The 8,386-nt window shown below is 42.2% G+C and overlaps 1 long non-coding RNA gene across 1 annotated transcript in view; it reads left to right on the plus strand.

Annotated features, from left to right (window-relative positions):
* Window positions 1–6,391, plus strand: part of LOC310777120 — a 12,977-nt gene extending 6,586 nt beyond the window's left edge. The window contains exons 2-5 of the long non-coding RNA XR_014552726.1: window positions 1,813–1,906; window positions 2,102–2,269; window positions 3,275–3,408; window positions 5,562–6,391. This is a non-coding gene — a long non-coding RNA (uncharacterized lncRNA). The remainder of the gene's footprint in view (window positions 1–1,812; window positions 1,907–2,101; window positions 2,270–3,274; window positions 3,409–5,561) is intronic.
* The last annotated feature ends 1,995 nt before the right edge of the window (window positions 6,392–8,386 follow it).

The raw sequence follows: 8,386 nt of genomic DNA on the forward strand, positions 1-8,386 counted from the left end.
CATCAAGAGACACAGTGTTAGACATATACATATTGACATATAGACAGTGCAATCAGACGACAATTAACAATAATGAGTATGAAAGACAATGAGTTTTGGCCTGTCAGATGTGACTGGGGAGGGCATTCCAGAGGGAGGGGGTGGCTGCAGCAAGGCCCTGTCAGAGGCCCCCCTGTCACAGCTTTAGCAAAGAGATACCTGTGATTCTTGTCAAAGTGGATATAAATTGTCTGATCTCAGCCAGACAGTGAGATGGAGATTTACAATGGTGAGCAGCATTTTCTTTTCTTTTTTTTACGACTGGGAGGGCCAGGCCCCCCTGGCCCCCCCATTAACGCCGCCCATGCAGTAGTAATGGCTACTTTTAGCCAATTCAGATGTTTCACTCTCACATCCTTAATATCTTGTGTAATGTTCAGGAGGCATAACCTAGGGTTAATGGATATATACGTGTCCCCAAACTATTACTGATCTTCTCCATAACCTTTTGTCAAAAAGTGACCAAAGATGGGCAATTGCAGAACATAATTATGCACAATGTCACCTAGGTTGGAACTGCATCTCCAGCATAGGCCAGATGGCATCAAGCCCATCATCACCTGTAGCCTTGCTGGAGTGAAATCAATTCTATTGAATGAGTTTTGATCTGGCATCTCTCATAGGACGAAGCATCTGCTCTACTAAGGTACTCCATTCATTTTATTTCGCCAGCGTGATTTTAATGCAAAGATAAAGAGTTCCACTCCAAAATGAGACCTTTTGAAAAAGATCTGAGCCTAAAATGATAGCTGGTTATTAAAGTTAGTTCATCATTTTAAGATCTTTTGTTACCATAGATTGGATAGGATACAAGCAAGCCTACTCATCTCTGTTTTTGGAATTATTTGCTTATGAATTCCTGGTTGCATTTTATTTTTTCAAACTAGATGAAACAAGCACCCCCGCCCTCCTTAGGGAAATGAGAGTGAAACTAATCGAGCGTCCCCGAGAGTGAAAAGCGACCTTTCCGTTTTATGACTGATGCTATGACTGAGTGATGCCAATGAATATCCTATCCATTTCCCCACAGCCAATGTGCCAAAACACGACCAAACATGCCACAATAACGTCCGTAATTCATCCAGAATCCTTCCTGGGCATCTCGAGGCTGATCTGACTGATAAATTGTCCAGGTTGCTGTTTTCAAGTGACTTTCATGAGTTAACGTTACAAAGCAACCAACACCTCTGCTGTTGCCAGCCACTTAAAAATTTACTTTTGCTTTGGCCACTTAAAAACGGACAGCGGGCAGCAGTTGGCCCGCCGGCCGTGCTTTGGCCACCCCTGCTTTAATTAGAACAATGATCTCCTGTGGTGGACCTGGCTGTCATGGAGATGCCGGGGGACCATGGGCATCGCCATGACAGCGAAGTTCCCTTTGTCCTCTGTGTGTGTGTGTGTGTGTGTGTGTGTGTGTGTGTGTGTGTGTGTGTGTGTGTGTGTGTGTGTGTGTGTGTGTGTGTGTGTGTGTGTGCGTGCGTGCAGCTAACTTCCCTTTGTGTGACCCAGTTAGTGTTCTGGGTTGTTGGATGGGGGGGACCTGCGCGGTGGGGGGTTATGTTTTTGAGTGAACTTGTATTTTGTATTGTGTGTTTTTGTAGATGTTTTGTGGTTCTTGTGTTTCTTGTATGTTCAAATAAAAAGAAATATCACAAAAAAAATAATGCATGAAGGTTTCTCTATCCCTGCTATTATCTCCTCACACAGTGTTGCCACAGTTATATTCTGGGGATATTTTCCATAACTTGTCTTTGTTGTTTTTGTTCTTGTTAGATATATAACCAGCTATAGGCCTACCTGATGGCTACCAGCAGCTGCCCCAGTGTTGCATTCGTGTGTGCAGATGATGATGGATTCTATTTTGCAGGTAAAACTGATGAGATATTTTACAGAAGTTCATGAGGGCTTTTCAATAATGTTGTACTGAAACTAATAACATGATTTGCTCTTGTTTTCCAATGTCCTACATTATGTAAAGTGGATGATACAATTCTTTAGTCATTTATTTGAATAGGCATTGCATGTCTGACTACATGTCTTAATGACCTCACTTTCACCTCAGTTTCTTTCAAAGATGCAGAACTGGAAACAGACGGTTTTAAAATATCAGCGGGGGTGAATTCCATACCATCCCATGGGATCATAAACGACGACTGCTTTATGTCTATGGATGATGGAGGCAGACTAGTATTTAAATCCTTAACTGTCGAAGGTTCAAAAAGGGAATCTGGTAAGATGCTCCGATATAAGCTACACCGAGTCTCAAATGTATTTGTACAGTGAACTGCTGATATATTGTTTTGTTAATTTGATTTATGTTGAGCGTGTCATTCAGTAAGGTGTTGATGATCTTAAAGTACAAACTTCAATGTAAGGTTATATGGCATGCAGCAGATGATAGAACGCTCCATAAGAGACTTGAGACTTGACTTGGACTTGCAAACAAGACCAGGCAGGCCTAGTTAAACTGGACCCAGACTGCCACTCATTGTTGTGCACAAGTTCAGATAAAAGCTAGTTCAAAGTTCAGTTCCCAAAGCTTAAAATTAAATAGTTCACATTCATAGTTTTGAAATTGAACTAAACCGTCAGGATAAATCTGGGTGGGGAAAGTGAAAAGGCAGCGCTTGCCCCTCCCTCATTACCACCACTGAGGTGCCCTTGAGCAAGGCCCTTAACCCCAACCGCTCCAGTGGGGCTGCTCAGTGGCCAGCAGATCAGACTGTGGTTGTACTGGTCAGCTTCCAGGTGTTGAATGTGTGTCAGTGTGTGCATGAGGTTGAGCAGGGTTCTCCTAAACAAGCGCAAACCTTTTAGACCACAGCGCTTTTTTCCCTCGACCCTGCTTAAACACCACCCATAGATATGCCCCCACCCTTCCCTCGAATCCCGACTCTAGCACCGTCTAGCACCCTATGACCCCTTCCCCCACCTGCGTCAACCCCCAAACACCACCCATCTCCCTCTAGCCACTAATCTGTCAAAATGGCCGAGGGCCTAATCACATAGTAGCCTTCTGAATCACAATCTAATCACATAGTAGCCTTCTGAATCACAATCTAATCACATAGTAGCCTTCTGAATCACAATCTAATCGTGAGGTGCTTAGCAGAGAGTACCACTATACAAGATTTCACTCATTGTTGTTATTATTATTTTTTAGAACTTTTTTTTTTTTTATCATTAATGTTTACATGCTACTTTTTCCCTTGCTTTTCCTCCATTTACTTTGTAGGCTGCAAGTTCAGCTTGCAATTTTACAAGTCAATTGAACCCTCTGCTGGAAAGGCCGTCACAATCACGCAGAAAGACAGCAAGAAAGTGGTCTGCTGCAGTGCGACGGATGATGACATTTGTCCAGAGACAGTGGTGAGTATACATAGAGACAGTGGTGAGTATACATAGACAGTGGTGAGTATACATAGAGACATAGAGACAGTGGTGAGCATACATAGAGACAGTGGTGAGTATACATAGAGACAGTGGTGAGTATACATAGAGACAGTGGTGAGCATACATAGAGACAGTGGTGAGTATACATAGAGACAGTGGTGAGTATACATAGAGACAGTGGTGAGCATACATAGACAGTGGTGAGCATACATAGAGACAGTGGTGAGTATACATAGAGACAGTGGTGAGTATACATAGAGACAGTGGTGAGTATACATAGAGACAGTGGTGAGTATACATAGAGACAGTGGTGAGTATACATAGACAGTGGTGAGTATACATAGAGACAGTGGTGAGCATACATAGAGACAGTGGTGAGTATACATAGAGACAGTGGTGAGTATACATAGAGACAGTGGTGAGCATACATAGAGACAGTGGTGAGCATACATAGAGACAGTGGTGAGTATACATAGAGACAGTGGTGAGTATACATAGAGACAGTGGTGAGTATACATAGAGACAGTGGTGAGTATACATAGAGACAGTGGTGAGTATACATAGAGACAGTGGTGAGTATACATAGAGACAGTGGTGAGCATACATAGAGACAGTGGTGAGTATACATAGAGACAATGGTGAGCATACATAGAGACAGTGGTGAGTATACATAGAGACATAGAGACAGTGGTGAGTATACATAGAGACATAGAGACAGTGGTGAGTATACATAGAGACAGTGGTGAGTATACATAGGCGTGGCCTCGCCTGCCCTATTGGCATGCGCAGTGCATGCTTGCCTCAACTTCGCATCACTGATGACATCACAATTGCTCGAGTGACCATTACTGATCACATCATGGAGTGCTTGAGTGATGTCATTCAGCGCACGATTGCTCAACTTCGGCCTTGCCCACAGCTCGGCTGCTGCGTGGCCTCGCCTGCTCTGTTGGCATGCGCAGAGCACAATGGCCCAACTTCGCATCACTGATGACATCACTCACTGATGACATCACAATTGCTTGAGTGACCATCACTGATCACATCATGGAGTGCTCAAGTGACATCACTCAGCACACAATTGCTCCAACTTTGCATGTCACAGACATTGTGACATCATCATCATGACATCACAATTGCTCGAGTGACCATCACTGATGACATCATCCAATGTGGGACAAAAATGTAAACAGAGAAACAAACACTTCCTCTATTTTCATATAAGAAGATGACACCACACAAACAGCTTTGTACCTTAAGACACAAATTAAAACACCAGAAAGTGTAGAATATTCGACCAAAAGTTGGAAGGTGAGTCGCACGGGTGAAGAAAGCGACAGACACGTCATACAGAGGAAGACAGTCGGTTTCACGTGGTGCGCTCCAAACGATGTTAGTGAAGACGTGTTTCGGAGACCCAGAGGGCGGATATTTCAATCACCAGCTCTGGCATGGCATCGAGGCAATGACATCTGCGTTGCAATTCGGTCCCAGTCCAGCCATACAGAAAGCGACGCCATAGTGGTACTGGGTTTCGGTACCCAACCCTAGTTGGCACATTGAAGAAAATGGCCTGTCATGCAGAGAGAGAGCAAGACAGATATTATGCACTGTCCATGGTGCTGAACCATACACCATCTTGGTAGTACAAGTATAACCGAGGTGAATCAGCGCGGATTCCTCGTGAGTCCAGTGTGGTAGCGAGTGGATTGGTTAAACTCACTCCCCAGTATAAAGGCAAGTTAAACCGCTCCACCAAGGGAGCTAGCTCTCTTGGTGCAGTGGTTAACATGTCGGACTCCCAAGCCGAAGGTCGGCGGTTCGTATCCACCCCTGGGCAAGCCCTTAACATGGGTTGCTGCAAGTACCACCTACACAACGCTGTTAAACAAGTACCACCTACACAACGCTGTTAAACAAGTACCACCTACACAACGCTGTTAAACAAGTACCACCTACACAACGCTGTTAAATATAGCATAAAACTAAAATGTAGGCTACTGTCAAATAACTTGTCCAAACCCCTTTTTCTTTGATAAAAATTGGAAATGTAATGTGTGTGTGTGTGTGTGTGTGTGTGTGCGCGTGTGTGTGTGTGTGTGTGTGTGTGTGTATTTGTATTTCTGTAGGATGTTTTTCCAGACATAATTGGGGATGAAGGACACAAGGCTTTGTTCATCGTGAGGAGCATCGGTACGAAGATGCTGTTTGAATCCTCACTCAAAGATCGTCGTTCTCACTTTTTAGGATTGAAGGATGTGAATGATGAGGATGATAATCCTATTAAGAAACTGGTGCTGACACGATACAATGAGACACAGGTAGATGAAGGTTGCCACATGCAGTTAGTGGACTCGAGGACTTGGACTCGAGTCACACTCGAGTCATAAATGTGATGACTTTGCCCTCACCTGGAGCTGGTTCTCAAAGAAGCCAGGGAGACTCCTCTGTTGTGCCTTCTGCCATTTCTACAGCACTTTTGCCCTCTCTCTCTGCTCTGAAGCTGCAGCCTTTGCTTTTAGCTGTTAGCTCATTTGCCGGCTCTATTTGTTCTGTCAATTTGACTTTGATTATTACCTTTTACTGGCCTTTAAGTTGATGCCTTTATGCTTAGTGGCCTTTGGACATTTGGCATTGACGCTGTAGCTTGTCTTCTCTGGCCTCTTCAGACTAGCTACTCTATTGACTTTTTGACCCTGGGTTTGATTCCAGTTGTTCTTTCTTTCTTTCTTTAGTGCTAACTCAAGACGCCCTGTAGGGGTGTGCTGCCCTTTATTTTCATCCCCCCTTTTCTCCTGTTTTTAGTAGGCTAGGGAGGATAGGACTGTGTTTTTGTTTCAGTGTAGTTTGCTTTATTTTCTATGTAATTTGGTTGGCCCTTTGGCCACCCTGAAGTTACTGGCTTCCTGTGTCATTTAAATCTCCTGTTTAAAATAAATCCTTGTTTGATCACTTTCAATTCACTTTATCTCCTTTTGTTCCTGGACTTCTTATGTTACACCTGTTTGCCCCTAGACAACTTCTCATGGTCGTAACTGGGGCGAAAAAAGTTTGACTGCGCAAATTATTCTGCAAAGTTGAACATTTTGAGGCGAATATCGCGTTATTTATTATAAAAACATACAACATACCCTACAATATAGTTTACTGTAAAGGAAGAATAGTCTTGCAGAAGATTTTACAAATTTGTGAAGAGCAATATATAGCTAGACATCGGTCCAATATGAATTAGATATGAATTGAATACAACAAGACCGTACATAAACATACAAAATACATTCTGTTGTGGTTAATAGGGCATTGTGTGATTAGTATTTCGCCAAAGACAGAGGGGAATAGAGACATAAAAGAGTCTCATTCTAACAAAAATATTCTAATGTCTGTGATTATCAAATGTAATAATATTTAATTCTGTGTTGAAGACACGCAGGAACAGAAACAAGTCACTTCTCTTTTGGCCCAGCAAGTCGCTGGAGCCATTTATCTCTATGTACTCTACATGTTACATCGCTCGCATGTTGTCGCAAGATAGACTGACTGTCCTCAGCCAGAACGTGACACTAGTCCCTCCCTGTCTCCCATAATCCTTTGCTGTGATCTATGAATGAACGCATAGAAAAATTGATTGATTAATTGATTTAAGTGTCACTCCACGTGTCCAACCCTCATGGGTTTACATGATACATACAACAAAACAACATCGCTACAATGGTACGTTTAAAACAACACAAGTTACAAGTCAGCGTACTGCTCAGACAACAATACAGAACAATACATCACTTTCTAAATAACAAGTTCTGTCTTTGCTCGACAAATACAATTTGCTGTGAGGGAGGTTCCTTTTTTTAAACACAACTCAAGTTTGTCATGATCGTCCAACTCAAAAAAGTCAACATAAATAGAGGACATTTGACTAAAGAGTATATGTCCCTTGCCTCATCAGAAGCAGTACAATAGAACAAGAAATGAATCTTGTTTTCAATTGAACTGAATTCACATAGTAAACAGAGTCTATCATCTTCAGCATTAAACCAACAGTCTCTAGTGCTAAGGCAGGGGTGTCAAACTCTATTTCATTCCGGGCCACATCAGCATTATGGTTGCCCTCAAAGGGTAAATGTCACATGATATAAATGTATCAAGCCTACGTGTTATCATATTGCATATTGCCTCTGATTTGATTCTTATTGTTTTTTTTAGTAATAACTTAATACTTAATAACTAGCTCTAAAATCAGAATTATATGGAAATCAATGGCAAACAGACAACTACAGTAGTAGCCTACAACTATTATTCAATTTAACAAAATTGCAATGTTTAGCTGTATTGTGAAGAATTGTATTCTTTATAGCTCTCACGGACCACATCAAATGAGGTGCGGGCCGGATTTGGCCCCCGGGCCTTGAGTTTGACATGTGTGCTAAGGGAAGAGTTCCAGAGCGCAACTGAGCACACAGATCTTTCTGTTCAAATCAAACTCCACACAGGCTTCTACACACACAGTAACTGTCTTTTATGAGACAATATCTTCTTAGTTTTGGTTTATAGTATAAACCAAAATGGTTATAATAAACTTTATACCATAAGTCGACAGACCGTTTATCTTTATACAAACTAAACATATTACTTGTGTGTCACAAAATAACCTGTTATGAAAGAAAAATGACAAATCATTGGAATAAAATGGGGATTTCAATTAATTTGCCCAGGGATGTCTATGTCCCAATGAAAGATCTTTTTAGTGAGTCTCTGATCAGACATTTTCACCAGTCTATTCCAAAGTCGAAGCATTTGACCTTTGTGTCTGATGCTTGGGGATTCCCATCCCATATCACCATAATGGCCAGAACTGGAGTGAGATTATAAACTCCTAGATAATAACGGATGGCTCTGAGATGCAATGTGTTCACAGAAACACCAAACACCAGAATCATAATCCGACACCGGACAGACA

The sequence above is a fragment of the Poromitra crassiceps genome (genome assembly GCF_964638095.1).
Source record: "Poromitra crassiceps genome assembly, chromosome: 5".
Lineage (NCBI taxonomy): Eukaryota > Metazoa > Chordata > Actinopteri > Beryciformes > Melamphaidae > Poromitra > Poromitra crassiceps.